Genomic DNA, 16841 nt, shown 5'->3' with positions numbered 1-16841 from the left:
ACACCCCGCTGAGCACAGAGCCTCATTGGGCTTGTTCCTACCACCCTGAGATCATGAACAGATTTGAAATCGAGAGTTAGACGCTTAACTGACTGAGCCGCTCAGCTGCCCCCAAACAAACTTCTATCACTTCAATAATTAACTGCATCCTGAATTTTGATGACACCTTTTCCATCTTAGCTCTTCAAATACCTCTTTTTTTTCCCTGTTACATGTCTTTTGTTATCAAGCAGAGAAATCTCATTCTTCTTTCTTTCTGTTTTAACTTCCTAACAGTTAACCTCTTAATTGATAAAAAAAATAATAATAAAAATAAAAAATAACCCCAAGTATCAGGATCCTCTGAGATTCATACCTGTAGCCCATCTACCTTTTCCCTCTCTTGCTGTTGCTCTATCACATTGATCTTACTGGCAATTGTTTGTCTCTTCCATTACAACCCAGTATCTGGTTTGTTGTTCTTGGTCTTGGTATGGGCCAGAACCTGCAGGACAAGGTTACATAAAAGTTGTGATAGCTGATATTCCTATCTTATTTTTTACTGTCATGCAAAGAGTTTTTAAATTTGCTTTAATTATTGATAACTTTTGCCAGGATTAGGGGAGCAGCCTTCTCTTCATAGAGAGTTTGCTCATAAATAAGACTGAATTCTATCAAATATTTTCTTCACATGACTTACAAAGGGCATTATGATTTCTTTAATCCTAATATTTTTACTTGCATATTTCCTTTTACTGAATTTTATGTTTCTAAAATATAATATGAATCCCTCAGTGTGTCTATTAAAAAACTGTGTTCATTTTGAGTATGTGTTTATAAAATATGACAGTTGTGTGGATATTTATTGACACCTTAATTTTTTTCTATACATCAGTTGTTTTTCACACTCTTCCTTGTTTTAGCTTAAACCCATGCTTCATCACTCCAAAAACTCATGCTCTTAAGCTCTGTTGCTCTTACCTCTTTTTAACTCATTCAACTTCCCAAATTCGAACCTAAATAGGCTTTTGCATTCACTTTCTCTTACTTAAAACCAGGAGGACAAAGTCCCATTGCAAAAAGTTGTTGAACAGACAGATGACTAATTACCAAATATATAATCTTCGAACCCAACTGATCTCCAAGGGACTGTGCCTACCATCATATGAAATAGCCCTAGTCAATGCATATTCCTATATGTGGCCATGTTTGTCTGAAACTTTCTCTTTTTCTGTGAAAGACAAATTGTCCTAGATACTTGTTAAAATGGCAAGAGAATTTATTCAAGACTATTGAATAGGAGTGAGAGATTGAACTCAACTCTGCTAAAACACAAAAAAGAGATTATAAGCACCAGGGTGACCTAATGGAAAAGTACTAGAAAACACCAGGAAAGAAATTAGTCCATATGATTAGGCATCTATGTTTCTTTAACACACACACACATATATACATAAAATTGTATTGGTTTTGTTGTAAAGAACCTATGTTGATTATGTTAACATATATATATACATACACACATACATATATCCAATATACTCAGTGCAGCCATTGACATGAATGAGCTTTACTGCCCGCAGTTAGAACTAAAAGCCTGCTGGTGAGCAGAGCAATCTTTGAAGAAGATGCCAGCAATGCTCTGGTCATCTCTAGGTTTGAGATTCAGGATTGAAGAGAGAAGGCGATCATGTCAGTGGAATTAGAGTTTCCTTCTGACCTGTGCAGCAGACAAACGGAGAGGGACTCAATTTGCCTTTCTAGGTTCTCTAGGAGACATTTACATTTCCCTGAAAAATGTGGAGCGTGATGATTTCAGGTGTGGTGTTCTTTCTTGAGATTGCTTTGGCTTTTCAAAGTCTTACAAACTTTTAAATTATTGGCTCTATTTCTGTGAGAAATGACACGAAAATTTTGAGAGGGACTGTTTTGCGTATGTAGACCGCTGTGGGTGGTATGGTCATTTCAGCTATTTAATTCTTCTAATTAACCTCTTTGCATTTATTTGTGCCTTATTCAATTTCGTCAGTGTCTTATAACCTTCATTGTAGGAGTCTGTCGCATCTTTGGTAAAACTTAAGTATTTTACTGTCTTGGTGATTCTAGCTAAAGTTTTGTCGATTTTGCTTATTTTTTAAAGAACCTGCTTAGTTTCATTGATCTTTTCGTCTTTTTAGTCATCAGGCTCCAAGTATTTATTTTATGTATTTCCACTCTGGCCTTTATTATTTCCTTATATCTACTAACTTAGGGCTTTGTTTATTCTTTCTAGAGTTCTTTGATGTATAAGGTTAGGTTGCTGGAGGTTTTTCTTGTTGATTGATGTAGCCATTCATCACTGTGGACTTTCCCATTAGAACTGCATTTGCTGTATTTGTAAATTTTGTTATGTTGTATTTTCCTTTTCATTTATCTCTGGTATTTTGATTTCTCTTTTCATTTCTTCATGGAGCCAGTAGTTGTAACAGCATGTTGTTTAATCTCCACATATTGTCAGTCTTCCAATTTCTTCCTCTAATTAATTTCTAGTTTCATTCCACTGTGATCAGAAAAGATACTTAATGTGATTTCACTCCATTTAAAGTTAAAATTTGTTTTGCTGCCTAATGATCTATTTTGGAAATTATTCTGTGTGTACTTAAGAACATGTATCTGTTGCTTTTGGATGGACTGTTCTCTATACAACTGTAAAGTCCATCTGGTCTTATATGTTCCTTTAAGGCCAATGTTTTCTTATGGATTTTCTGTCTGGATGATCTATCCATTTATATAAGTAGAGTATTAAAGCCCCCTTCTATTATTATTTTGCTGTCCATTTCATCTTCTAGGTCTGTAAATATGTGTTTTATATATTTCAGTGCTCCTATGTTAGGCACATAAATACTTAAAACTCTGTATTCAGAGGGAACCTAGGAGAGCCAAGCACTTATTACCATCAGGTGCCAAGTATTTCTTGGCATGGAAATTTTATCTTTGGGGTTGTCCATTCACCTTTGGAAAAGGGAGATCAGCTTCCTCAAATTGCCCCAACCCCAGATTCAGGCCAGAACATATTACACATTCACAAAGACTAGATAGACTTCTGTCTCCAAAACAGAAGTCAAGGAACCTCGTTGGATTAACCCTCAGTGGGTCAAACTTTAGAGACAGGAAAGGTTATTATTGGCTTCCAAGGAAGACTCATAAATTGGGCAATAGGAGATTGAGGGCAGCCCGGGTGGCTCAGCAGTTTAGCGCCGCCTTCAGTCCAAGGCGTGATCCTGGAGACCCAGGATCAAGTCCCACGTCAGGCTCCCTGCATGGAGCCTGCTCCCCCTCTGCCTGTGTCTCTGCCCGCCCCCCTCTCTGTCTCTCATGAATAAATAAATAAAATCTTAAAAGAAATAGGAGATTGAGCTGGGGATTTAGACTCTAGAAAGCAGACAGTGGGTCTAGTTTTCTTCTGGCTTGGTATGTGAATGAACCTGGTGTTTGGACATGGACACCCTGATACAGACCCTTCCTTTCTTCATTTGACAGAGAGTGGCTGAGCATGTAAGTATAAGCTAAGGAAGTAAGGTGGATCTTACTCCCTGTTCAAGGATCTGAACCAGAAGAGCATCTCTACAGCAATTACCCATCAGGCCTCTGAGAGTGAAGCCTGCAACATAGTAATGAACCACATACTGACCATATTGTGAATCAACAGCTTGAAGTTTACAGCTATCTTTTTTGATGTCTGAAGGTTTTTAAAGATCTTATTTATTCATGAGACAGGCAGAGACATAGGCAGAGGGAGAAGCAGGATCCCTGTGGGGAGCCCAATGTGAGACTAGATCCCAGGACCCTGGGGACCATGACCTGAGCCGAAGGCAGATGCTCAACCATGGAGCTACCCAGGTGCCCCATGTCTGAAACTTCGAAGTAGGATTCCAAAAGTGACTAAAAGCCCTTTGTGTTTTATATCATTCTTGAAGATTCTCCTTAAAGCAAATCCATAGGTCAATTAGGGACAATAGCAATTAATTACAAATGAATTATAAATGAAAAAAAACTGTTTTTATTCCCGAGCTTATGAAGTGCATATTTCTGGATATCTATATCTATACTGAGTATCTTGGGTCTCCTCTATAGGTTTCTTGCCACTAATCAATTTTCATTATTCTATATATCAAAATACTTTTGGTTCTGACTTTTGATTATTTGCTCTTCTGCAGAATCTGATACCATGTTTGAACTTCTGCGCATTTCAAAATCAATTTTTAAGACTTGTTTAAGAAAAAGAGCATGAGTTGAGAGGGGAAGAAAGGGAGAGTCTCAAGCAGATTTGACATTGAATGTATAGCTCAAAGTAGGGCTTGATCTCACAATACTGAGATCACCACTAGAATGGAAAACAGCAGTTGGATGTTTAACCAACTGCACCACCCAGGCACCCTGTTGATTTTTTTTTTTAAACTAAAGAATGTTTATGTTCCTTAACATGACCTTCCAGTGGAATTTCATAATGTTTAGCTTCTTAAATCTTACTGGAAATACCAATCAGAATATTTTTACATGTGCATCATGTTCCTTACAACTGTGCCAAAGAAGGAAAAATTGTTATTCCTCGAATTCATCTTTAGGAAATATATTGTGGATATTCTGTTTGTTCCCCATCCTTGTAAAATTAATTAGGTGTTTGTCTATAATTGTTGTTTTTGAAGGGTTTTCAAAGATCACAGTGTCCCTACATAAATCTTTTAGATACAAACAAATGGAGAACAGTTTAGACTACTTTTATTTTCTTGTCTCAGGTACCAATAAAAGGAGAGGAAATAAAAGGTGAAAAGGTATGTAGAGCAACAACCTTTTCTTCTGCTATCAAGAGATTCCTTCCCTGTACCAGCTTCAGCTGGCTTCAGTAAGCATCACACTGTGGACCGTGCTTACCTGTCCTCATTCAAAATCAGCTTGGCCAGGGGCACCCGGATGGCTCAGTGTTTGAGTGCCTTTGGCACAGGTCATGATCCTGGGGTCTCAGGATCAAGTCTCACATCAGGCTTCTCAAGGGAGACTGTTTCTCCCTTTGCTTGTGTGTATCTCTCTCTCTGTGTCTCTTATGAATAAATAAAAATAAAATCAGCTTGGCCAGTTCCCTTATATACTACAAACCGAGGATTACTAGCTGTGTCCAGCTCTCACCTTCTGACTCTCCATCATCTGAAATACATCCCAGATGTCATGAAGGAGACAGTAACTCCAACATGCTCGGTAACCTTGGCCTGTTTTCATCCTCCTGCCACTAACCCTGAGGGGAGGATATTTCTGCTGACAGTTTGTATCTTCCACTTACTATAACAGAAGGCTTTTCCTTCACGTGAGGTGAAGCCCATTTCCCATGGCCTCATCTATGCTTTTCAAGTATTCCCTCTTCTTTACCTTATCTTCTAAGATTCTCTGAAGTGTCTTAAAAGTAAATAAACCTTTTCCTTTTCAGAAGTGACTTATTTTTCACTATGTTGATAATTCTTGGGTTCTTTGAGAAGTTGTGAGTTAATCACCATGAAACACATAAACTTGAGAAAGTGGCTTTATGAAGAATTATCAACAGAATATCAATAAAAAATTGTGGGGGGGGGAGATTGGTTACTTAATCAGTCTAGGAGTAATGGGGAAAATTTGGATTTTTTATTTTGGAGAGAGAGGGGTGCTTAAGGAAAGGCACAACAGGATATGAAAGATGTTAAAAAATAAAATAAAAAAATTAAACCTCAGATCCATAAACAAAGAAAAATTAAAAATTTATGGTCTATTCTTCAGGGGTAGAATGGGCCAACCTTTTCCACTGAGGACATCTAAACACTGTCCTGCGTGGTATGGAAATATTTACAGCAGGTTTATTATTACTTTGTGGCATTTTTATTAAGAATTTTGTGTTTGTTTTTGATCAGCTATAAATACAAGAAAATCATCAGTGCAGACAAAGGCTGCAAAGGCTTTTGCGCTCATTTATTTCTCTCCTCATAGCTGAGCAGCATGGACATAATTGATCAGTTGTCAGGGATATTGAATTAGCCCTTTAATTTACCTATCTTTTTCATTCTGTAGTGATTACATTTTTTTCTTAAAATTCTTCCATTACCCATCTGTTATGTCATACTCCCTATTTTTTCCATTAGAGTCCTTAGCATACTAATAATATTGGTTTTAAATTCATATTCTGGGGCATCTGGGTGGCTCAGTCACTGAAGCATCTAACTCTTAGTTTTGGCTCAGGACATGATCTCAGGGTCTTGAGATCAAGCCCTGATTAGGGCTTTGTTCTCAGCAGGGAGTCTGCTTGAGATTTTGTCTGTGCCTCTGCCTCTCCCCCTCCTCCCTGATCACTTGCTCTCTCTCTAAAATAAATATTTAAATTCATAATCTAATAAGTTCAACAACCCTGTTATATCATGATCTGGTTCTGCTGTTTGCTCTCTTCACCACATTTACCTTTTATTAGGTCTTGTAGTTTTGTTGTTGATAGGTAAACATGATGCACTAGATAGGTTTTAGTAATGCAGTGGTAATATGTAGAGGAATGGAAAGCATTCTATATTCCTGTGATAAATCTCAGTCTTTTGGTTGGCTTCTGCCCCTGAACTGGGAATACAACCATTGCTTCTCAGTGCTCACCCACCTTAGGTTGACAGGACGGCCAGAGACAGCTAGAGTGTTTTTTGTTGTTGTTGTTTTGTTTTGTTTTTTTAAGATTTTATTTATTTATGAAAGAGAGAGAGAGAGAGAAAGGCAAAGAGAGAAGCAGGCTCCATGCAGGGAGCCTGACGTGGGACTCGATCCTGGATCTCCAGGATCACACCCTGGGCAGAAGGCAGCACCTTAACCGCTGAGCTACCCGGGCTGCCCCAGAGACAGCTAGAGTTGTGTCCCCCATCAGGTTCTGCTAAAGACATTATTCCTAAGGGCAAACCTTGCTAAGAGGAACATTGTTCACTGGTATATTTTAAAATGATTGATTTCCCCCTCTTCCTGCTAGAATCAAGAGGAGACTTTTCTCTGATATTCTCTGTGAGAACCTGATTAAGCTTCTAGAGGTAAAAATCCAAACAGTATGCCTCCCTCAGTGAGTGGGAACCCTTGTTTATCTCACAGGCTCATCATTCACTAAACCTCCAAAATTTTGTCTTTTAGAGTTAGGTTTTCCTACCCTCTGTACTGGTTATCACATACATTAATGCTAATGGGTCTATACTTACGTTGGGTCATCACAACGTAAGTTGTGATAGTCTGTATTCCCCTTTCTGTGCCACTAATTTTGGAAGAACTTTGCTTTCTTACTCCTTTGACAAGAAAAGCTGCTGATTTTTAGTTTATTAAAATTTTTGTTAGTTAGGACAGAGTAGAAAGCCAAAGTCCTTTCTTTGTTAATTACAACTACATCCAATTTGTGGATATACTAGTACTACTTTGAATTGATATGTAAAGGTTACGGAAAGCCTCCCTGAAAATACTGTGTAAAAAAATTGTAGTGTGAATGAAGCTACAGAACATGAATTTGATTCATAATTATACATGTGAATGACAGTGCAAAATAGGACCTCCAACATGAATGAGCTGTTTATATAACAGTGTACTTATTGTGAAAGCAAAACAATGTATTTGTTCTTTTCATTTCTCCCTAAATGTATCTAAATAACTGAAACTGAGGAAACAATGATTTTTTTAGTGATTTTAAGAAAAAAAATTGCTTTGCAAATTATCATTTTCTCACACATCCTTATTTTTGTAATGCAGAGCAGATTAATGCTTTCCTATGCCAATGCAAGAGCATGTTTTAAATCTGATATCTTACTGTAGATGGCTTTCAAAACTGTTTTTTAACTTACATAGAATTGACATATAACATTATGCTGTATAGCTGAAGCTCATGATTGGATATTTGATTATATAGGAATATATATATAATGGAATAATAATAATTCTAGTTAACATGATTCACCATATAGTTAAAATATTTTTTCTTATGATAAAAATTTTATAATAAAATTTATTTTAAATCGACTCCCTTAGGAACTTTCAAATATTCAGTATAGTGTTAACATAAATTATATCTTCACGACTTATTTGATAACTCCAAGTCTGTATATTTAAACCCTGTTATTCCATTTCCCTCACCCCCACCTCTGACAACTACCGGTCTGTTCTCTGTATGCTTTATTTTGGGTATTTTGTTTCATTCCATAAATAAGTGAGATCATTCAGTATTTATCTTTCTTTGACTTACTTCATTTAGCAGGATGCCCTCAACATTCATCCACCTTGTCACTGATGGCAAAATACTATGTTTTTATGGCTGAATAATATTCCGTTATATATATATCTTGCCTATATATCTTATCATACATATGTCTATGTATAAATATATATGTATCTGTGTATATATATATATATATATACACACATATATACACAATGATAAAGAAAATGTGATATATATGTATTTATACCTATTTGTCCAGTGATGGAAATTTAGGCTGTTTCCATATCATGGTTATTATACACTATATGTAATAGCATATATCTTTGGGGATATATTTACCATTTTACAGTAATCATTTTTGTTTAGGGAGGGGGTATTTTTTGTTTTGTTTACCACTCACTGATCACTTACTGATCAATTCCTATATACCAGGCATGTAACTATAAAACATTGACTCTGTCCACAAAAGCTCCGGCACAAGCAAACCACTGGATGGGATGGGGTGTTTGCTGTAGCTGTCAAGCAGAAGAAGCAAGGGGTAAAGGGGACCAAAAGGGCAATGCCTAAACCAAATTGCAGACATCCAAGAGAGCCAAGAGGACAGGGTCGGCAGACAGCTTGGGCAGGGAGGCCTCTGTGGCAGAGGCCCTACTGTGAGGCCAGCACATACTAAGGATATAGAGGGCACAGCCCAAAGGGCTCAGCTGCAAGGCAGGGCAGCTCTGACCCCTGCATTCCGACCATCCCCACAGGCACACCCCCAGCCCTGGAACCCTGACCTCTCAGCCCTGATGCCTGTGCTCCACAGCAAATGCCACAAGCAGCTGCTGAGAGAGAATCCTCAGCTGTTCCCATTTTCTTAAGGCAAGTACCTAGCAAAGAAATTCTTGGATCACAGGGTAGTTCCATTTTTAATTTTTTTAGAAACTTCCACATTGTTTTCAACAGTGGCTGTACCACTTTGAATTCCTACCAACAGTGTGCTGGAGTTTCCTTTTCTGCTTAGCCTTGGTATTTGTTTTTTCAATAATAGCTTTTCTCAGAGGTATGGGACGGTAACACACTGGTTATGATTTGCAATTTCATGATAATTAGTGATGACGAGCACCCTTTATGTCCTTGCTGACAATTTCTAGGTTTTCTTGGGAAAAAAGGCCAATTCAGATCCTTTGCTTATTTTTCCAATCAATTCTTCTATGTTTTTGTTTTGTTTTGTTTTGTTTTTGCTATCACATCATACAAGTTCTTCATATATTGTGGGTATTAACCCCTTATCAGGTATATAATTCACACGTATATAGGTTTTGTTTTATTGCATATTCACTTTGGTATACAACACTTTTTAGTTTGATCTAGTCCCACTTGTCTCAGTTGGTTATTTCTGCTGTGGTTGCCTTTGATTTGGTGTCCTATCCATAATACCTTTTCCGATAGCTATGGGAAGTAGCTGCCCATCTGGGTCATCTTTCAGGAGTACTATTTTCCAGTCTGACCTTCAAGCCTGCATCCATTTTAAATTGATGCTGATGTTTGGTGTAAGGAAATGGCCCAGTTTCATTCTGCTGCAGGTGACTGTTCTGTTTTCCCAACACCATTTGTTGAAGAGACCATCCTTTCCCAGTTGTGTGTTTTTGCCTTTGTCATCAATGAGTTGACCATAAACGTATGGGTTTATTTGTAAGCTCTCCATTCTGCTCCTTTCTTCTTTGTGTCTATTTTTATGTCAATACCCTACTGGTGTAATTAATACAGCTTTGTAATAATATGGTTTGAAATCAAGGCATGTGCAACCTCCAGCTCTGTTGTTCTTTTTCAAGAAGGCTTATTTGAACCCTTAATTCTATACAATATTTAGGATTTTTTTATTTCTGTGAAAAATGCCATTGAAATTTTGGTAGGGACTTCACTGAATCTCTGCATTGATTTGTGTACTATGGACATTTTAACCATATTAATTCTTCTAATCCATGAGCACAAAACATCTTTCCATTTATTTGTGTCATCTTCAGTTCCTTTCACCAGTGTCTTACGGCTTTCATGTATATGTCTTTTGCATCCTTAATGAAATGTGTTCCTAGATATTTTATTCTTTTGGGTAGAGTAATTAATGGAATTGTTTCCTTAATTTCTTTTTCTGATAGTGTTTTATGAGTATACAGAAATGTAACCATTTTTGTACAATGATTTTATATCTTTCAGCTATTCATCTGTTATTTCTAACAGTTTTGGTAGAGTGTTTAGGGTTTCCTATATGTGGTATTACATCGTATGCAAGTAGTAATACATCTTTCTTTCCAATTTGGATACCTTTTATTTCTTTTTTGCCTAATTGCTACCACTAAGAACTACAACACAGGCCTACCCCAGAGATATTTTGAGTTTAGTTTCAGACCATTACAATAAAGCAAGTATCACAGTAAAGCAAGTCAAACAAACTTTAGTTTCTTAGTGCATGTAAAAGTTATTTGAGGGCTTCTGGGTGGCTCAGTCTGTTAAATGTCTGATTCTTAATTTTGGCTAACGGTCATGGTCTGAGGATCCTGGTATGAAGCCCTGCATTAGGCTCCATGTTCAATGGGGAGCCAGTCTGAGGATTCTCTCCCCACTCTGTCATACTTTCTCTCTCCCTCAAACAAATAAATACATCTTTTATTTAAAAAGTTAGGTTTAAAAAAAATAAAAATAATAAAAAATAAAAAACAAAAAAATAAAGTTAGGTTTGCAATATACTGATGTCTATTAAATCTGCAGTAGCATTATGCCTAAAAAAAGTGCATTCCTTGATTTAAAAAATAAACACTTTATAGCAAATAATGCTAATAAGCTTAATCTGAGCTGTCAGCAAGTTACAGTCACTGATCACAGACCACCCTGATAAAAACTAATAATGAAAGAGTTTGAAATATTGCAAAGATGGCAAAATATGACACAGAGACATAAAGCAAACACATGTTTGGAAAAAAAATGGCACCAGCAGACTTGCTCAGTGGAGGGTTGCCAGAAACCTTCAATTTGTAAAAACTGCAATATCTGCCAGGCATAATAAAGTGCAGTGACATTAGGTGTGCCTATCTTGTATGAAAGGGGCAAAAGTGGGCATCCTAGTCCCTTTTTCCTATTGAGTATCACGTTAACTGTGTGCATGTTATACATGGCTTTTCTTATGGTGAGATACATTCTTTCTATATCTAATTTTTAAGTTTTTATCATGAACAGGTGTTCCATATTGTCAAATATTTTGTTGAGAGCGCTTATACTTCTTTCATCCTTTTAATGTGATGAATCATCTTGATTTGCAAATGCTGAGCCATTCTTGTATTCCAGTGATAAACCTCCCTTGATCATGGCAAATGTTTCTTTTAATGTGCTGAAACCTGTTTGCTAGCATTTTGTTTGTTTATTCTGCATTTATACTCATCAGTGCTATTGGCCATTAGTTTTCATGTCTGATAGTGTGCTTTTCTGGCTTTGTAAAAATGAGTTCAGAGTATTGCCTTCTCTTCAGTTTTTTGCAAGAGTTTCAGAAATATTAGTATTAATTCTTTAAGTGTTTGGTCAAATTTCACCTGAGAAGCCATTTGGTTCTAAGGGGTTATTCCGTGGGAAGGTTTTGATTACTGATTCATTTTCTTTACCCATAATTGGTATATACATTTTCTTCTTCTTTCTATTCATTCTTGGTATTTTGTATGTTTCAAAGAATTTTTTATTTATTCGAGGTTGTCCAGTGTGTTGGCCTATATCTATTCATAGTCTGTTATAATTGTTGGTATTTTTGTGGTATCAGCTATCTCATTTATCATTTAGTTGATTTGGATAGTCTAATTTTTCTTTGGGAATCTAGCTAAAGGTATGTCAGTTTTATTTATTTTTTCAAACTCTTAGTTTGGTTCATCCTTTCGACTGCTTTCCTGTTCTCTACTCCATTTGTATCTGCTCTTTTTTTTTCTTCCTTATATTTCCTTTAGGTTTGGTGTATTCCTCTTTTTCTAGTTCCTTAAGGCATAGAGTTAGGCCATGTGGGATCTTCATGTAGGCATCTGTTGTTATAAATTTCCATGTTAGGAATGCTTTCACTGCTTGTTTTAAGTTCGTGTATGTTGTTATGCTGTTTTGGGGGTTGAAATAAACTTTATTTCCCCTTTATTTTCCTCTTCTATCCATTGGCTGTTCAGGAGAATGTTGTTTAATGTCTATGTATTTGTCAATTTTCCAGTTTTCTTATTGTTTTCATACTGTGGTCTGAGAAAAGACTTGGAGAATTCAAGAAAGTAAGGCTTGTTTTGTGGCCTCAGATATGTTCCATTGTAGAAAGTGTTTCATGCATGCTTGCAAGGAAAGTATATTCTGTTGTCAGACTCCTGTGTATAAAGGTTTCACCCACAATCCAGAAGTTTGCACTAACCACAAAAAATCCAAATAGAATTATCACTTTTATAAAATGGTAATTAGGGGATCCCTGGGTGGCTCAGCAGTTTAGCACCTGCCTTTGACCCAGGGCGCGATCCTGGAGACCTCGGATCAAGTCCTAAGTCGGGCTCCCAGCGTGGAGCCTGCTTCTCCCTCTGCCTGTGTCTCTGCTGCTCTCTATGTCTATCATAAATAAACAAACAAACAAACAAATAACTAAATACATAAATAAATAAAAGTAAGTAAGTAAAATGTATAAAAATAGTAATTACATCTTCACTTTATACCATTTCTGCTTATTAAAGGTTTCTTACTTTGGTGTGTGGGTCTTGGGAAGGGTTGGTATGTATTAGGTCAATTTGATGTACAGTGTTGTTAAAATCTTTTTTATCATCAATTCTCTATCTGGACTGTCTCTTCATGGTCAAGAGTAGAGTGTTAAAATCCCCTTACCATAGTGCTGTTTATTTCTCCTTTTTGCTCTGTTAGTTTTTGCTCTAGAGATTTAGGCTGTTCCAATTTTGCATGCACAGATATTTACAATTATTAGATCTTTAGGAATTTATCCTTTATCATTACACAATGATTATCATTTTCAGTTTAAAGTCTATTTGGTATGAGTGTAGCTACCCCTTTGCTGTTTTTATCTTGGTTGAAATATTTTTGTTTTTACCTTTACTTGAAATAGCTTTTTCCATCTCTTCACTTTCTGTCCTCGTATATCTTTAATGCTAATGTGAGGTTCTTTAGGCAGGATATCATTGCTTGTTGTTTTCTTTTTTTTTTTTTTTTTAATTTTTTTATTTTTTTATTTTTTTTTTTTATTTTATTTTTTTTTTTTTTTGCTTGTTGTTTTCTTATCCATTCAGTCATTCTGTCTTTTTGATTGAAGATTATATCTCTGTAGTAATTATTGTCTTGTACATTAAAGCAGCAGATAAAAAGCAAAGAACATTTTGTGTTTTTATGTCTTTTCACATCAGTATACTTTCATTAACTTAATCATGTTCTTTTGTGAAATTGCTACCAGATTTTCCCTTGTGTTTATCATGAGGTTTACATTAAAATAAGTTAAAATTATACAACTCTATTTTAAGGTGATAATTTCAATACAGTTCTTAAACTTTTACTTCTCTTCCTCCATATATTTTAGGTTACTGATGTTACAATTTCCCCCATTTTTTTCTTGCATAACTAGTAAAAGACTATTGCAGTAATTTTTTAAATATTTACGTTAGAGATTGTGAGAGAAGCAAGTGAGGGGAGGGGCAGAGGGAGAGAATCTTCAAGTAGACTCCCCATAAGCACTGAGTCCAACACAAGGCTCAATCCAGCGACCCGTGAGATCATGAGCTGTGCTGAAACCAAGAGTCAGACCCTTAACCCACCTAGGTGCCCCGGTAGTAATGTGCATGTTTATTACATTCACTTTTAACTTTTAAGTTAGACTAGAAAATTAATGGTGCACCACCAATACCATGTTAAAGAACATAAATCTATTTACTATCAAAAATGAGATTTATGCAGTTTTCTTCTATTTTTACATTACTTATTTCTACTCAGATCTTTTTATAAGCTCTTGTATCAAGCAAATCTCATGTTAAGTTTGTTTGGAAATGTCTTTATTCCTTCTTTATTTCTGAAGGACAGCTTTACTCGGTACAGATTTGATTTTCTTATTCCATTTTCTCCTGGCCTGAACACTTGAAAAATTCCCCAATTCTTACTGGTTGTTACCTTGTTCTTTACTTCTCTATTTTGCTGCTTTTTAAATTATTTCTTGTACTTAGATTTTTGGCAATGTAATGAAATATGTCTCGGTATAGCCCTGTTGACTACAACCTTTCAGCTACTTTAGGCCTCATAGATCTGAATGTTTAATTCTCCCCCTGGGTATGGAAAATTTTACGCCATTATTCTTTTAAATGTACCTTCTATCCTCTTCCCTTCTAGATTTTCTTTTTATTGTGTTTCATAGTTCCCTCGGGCTTTCTTTGTATTTTTGTTCTTCTGGATTGGATAATTTCAAATGTTCTATCTTCTAGTCACTGGTTCTTCTGCATGGTTGTATCTAAAGTTCTCTATTGAACATAAGATTTCTGTTTTTGTGTTGTTGCTTAGGGTTTCTGTTATCTTGTTATGTTCATGCAATTTTCCTAATTTCATTTCAGTTGTCCTATGTTCCCTGTAAGCTAGTCAAGCCCTTTCTGTATTCTTAACTCAAGCTGACCCACAACCCGAGTTCTGTGACTGAACAGGGTTACTGACTTTGCACTGCACACTGTTAGCACTTACTGTTCAGATCTTGCCTTGAGCATTGCTGGGTCATACAGCTTCCAGGTGTTGTTGCTAGCCCTCTGCTCAGATGGGGCCAAGAGCCAGGCTTTGTTGTGTGTGGCTTTGTTTTAATTCCATGTTTGGGAGGAGTCACTCTAGGGAACTCCCAAGTTTTCCAAGCAGGTCTTCCATCAGCAGGACCAGTAGCTACTCTCAACTTCAAGTTAGGCTATGGATTAATTCCCTTTCCTAGACCCAGCAGGGGAACACTCCTCTACTTGTACTGGGAATGTCAGCTTTGCTTTCCCAACTCTCAACTGACAGTGTTTCAGGATGTAATCTCCTTGTACTTTTGGACACATGGGGTAGGGGCTACTCTCCTTCAAAGTGAGAGCTATGGTTCACCTCTTCCCTGAGCAAGTAAGGTCTAGAGATAGAAAAATTACTTGTTTGAAAGCCCAAATCAGGTCAACCTACACCTTATCCAGCTCCTTGCTCATAGCATGACACCAATTGGTTCTTCAGATGAGCAAAACTGCTGGTTAAGATTGCTACTTTGGTTCTGCAGGTATAAACTGAGTCTGCCAGGATCTGAGGGGTGGTTGTTGTAAGCTCTTCCCCACCTTCACTGTCACAATCACATTCCAAGTAGTTGAGTGCCATGAATTCCTATACAAACACTAGGAATAAGATCAAGTATTTGCTCCCATGAAGTGGCCCACAACACTAGGGGAGGGTGCTGGATGCATCCCCCACTCATGCTCTCTTTTCTGATGAAAGAACCGTAAGTTCAGGGGAGACCACTCAGTGGGGCTCTACAGCCTTGTGGAGGGGCAATGTAGTCAGTGTGTAGTTGCTTCTCTCACCCTTTTAATGAACGCTGTCATTACACCAATGTTGAAGGCACAACTTTAAAGCTCAAATGAAAAGGCATTAATGAGGAAAAGGACAGCTTTTGAAAGCAAAAGTGTCACTGGAAAAGGTAAAGATATAGGAAAACTCTGAATAATTTAATGTTGTAGAGGTGGTGGATTAATCACTTGTAAACTTCATAAGTTAAAAGACCAAAGATGTAAAAGTGACTCTAATAATTAGCTAAGGGATATAGAAGATAAAAAGATGTAAAATGTGACATAAATCATGGCAAGGGGAAGAAGAGTAAAAATTCAGAGGTTTAGAATGCATCAGGACTTCAGCTATTACCAATTTAACATGAGGCTTACATATAGCAGTCTTCTTTAACTACAAAGCAAAAATCCAAAAGATAATCTAAGCATACACTACAAAAAAATAATTAAATAACAAAAGAACAGGAGACGAATAGAGAACTACAGAAATAATAAGAATACACTAAACAAACTGGCATTAAGAACATCCCTATCAATAATAGACTCATTTCTTCAATCAAGAACCATAGGGTAGCTAAATGTATATAAAAATACGATCCATCTAAATGCTCCTCAAAGGGATTGACCTCAGGTCTAAAGACAGACACAGACTCAAAGTATGGAAAAAAATGTGCTATCCACATGCACACCAAAAGAAAGATGGGGTAAACCAGACTATATAAACTTTAAAACAGAGACTAATCAAAGAAGGGAATTACATAATAATAAAGGAGAAAAATCTAAGAAGTTGTAAATATTTATGTACCCAAAATAAGAGTAAATGACTCTATGAAGTAAATATTAACAGACCCTTAGGGAAAAACAGAATAAAATACACTAAGAGCAGGAGACTAACACTCCATTTTCATCAATGAAGTGATCATTCAGCCAGAAAATCAGTAATGAAACATCAGTCTTATGGGACATGTTAGACCAGATGTACTTAAATACATACAGCATTCCATCCAAAAGCAACAGAATATACAACCTTCTCAAGTATGTATGGATCATTGTCCAGATAGAACATGTTAGGCCACAAGTCTTGATTAAAATCATCAAACATATCT

This window comes from Canis lupus, chromosome 10 (genome assembly GCF_048164855.1).
Source record: "Canis lupus baileyi chromosome 10, mCanLup2.hap1, whole genome shotgun sequence".
In the NCBI taxonomy this organism is placed as follows: domain Eukaryota; kingdom Metazoa; phylum Chordata; class Mammalia; order Carnivora; family Canidae; genus Canis; species Canis lupus.
This window is presented reverse-complemented; position numbering follows the sequence as displayed.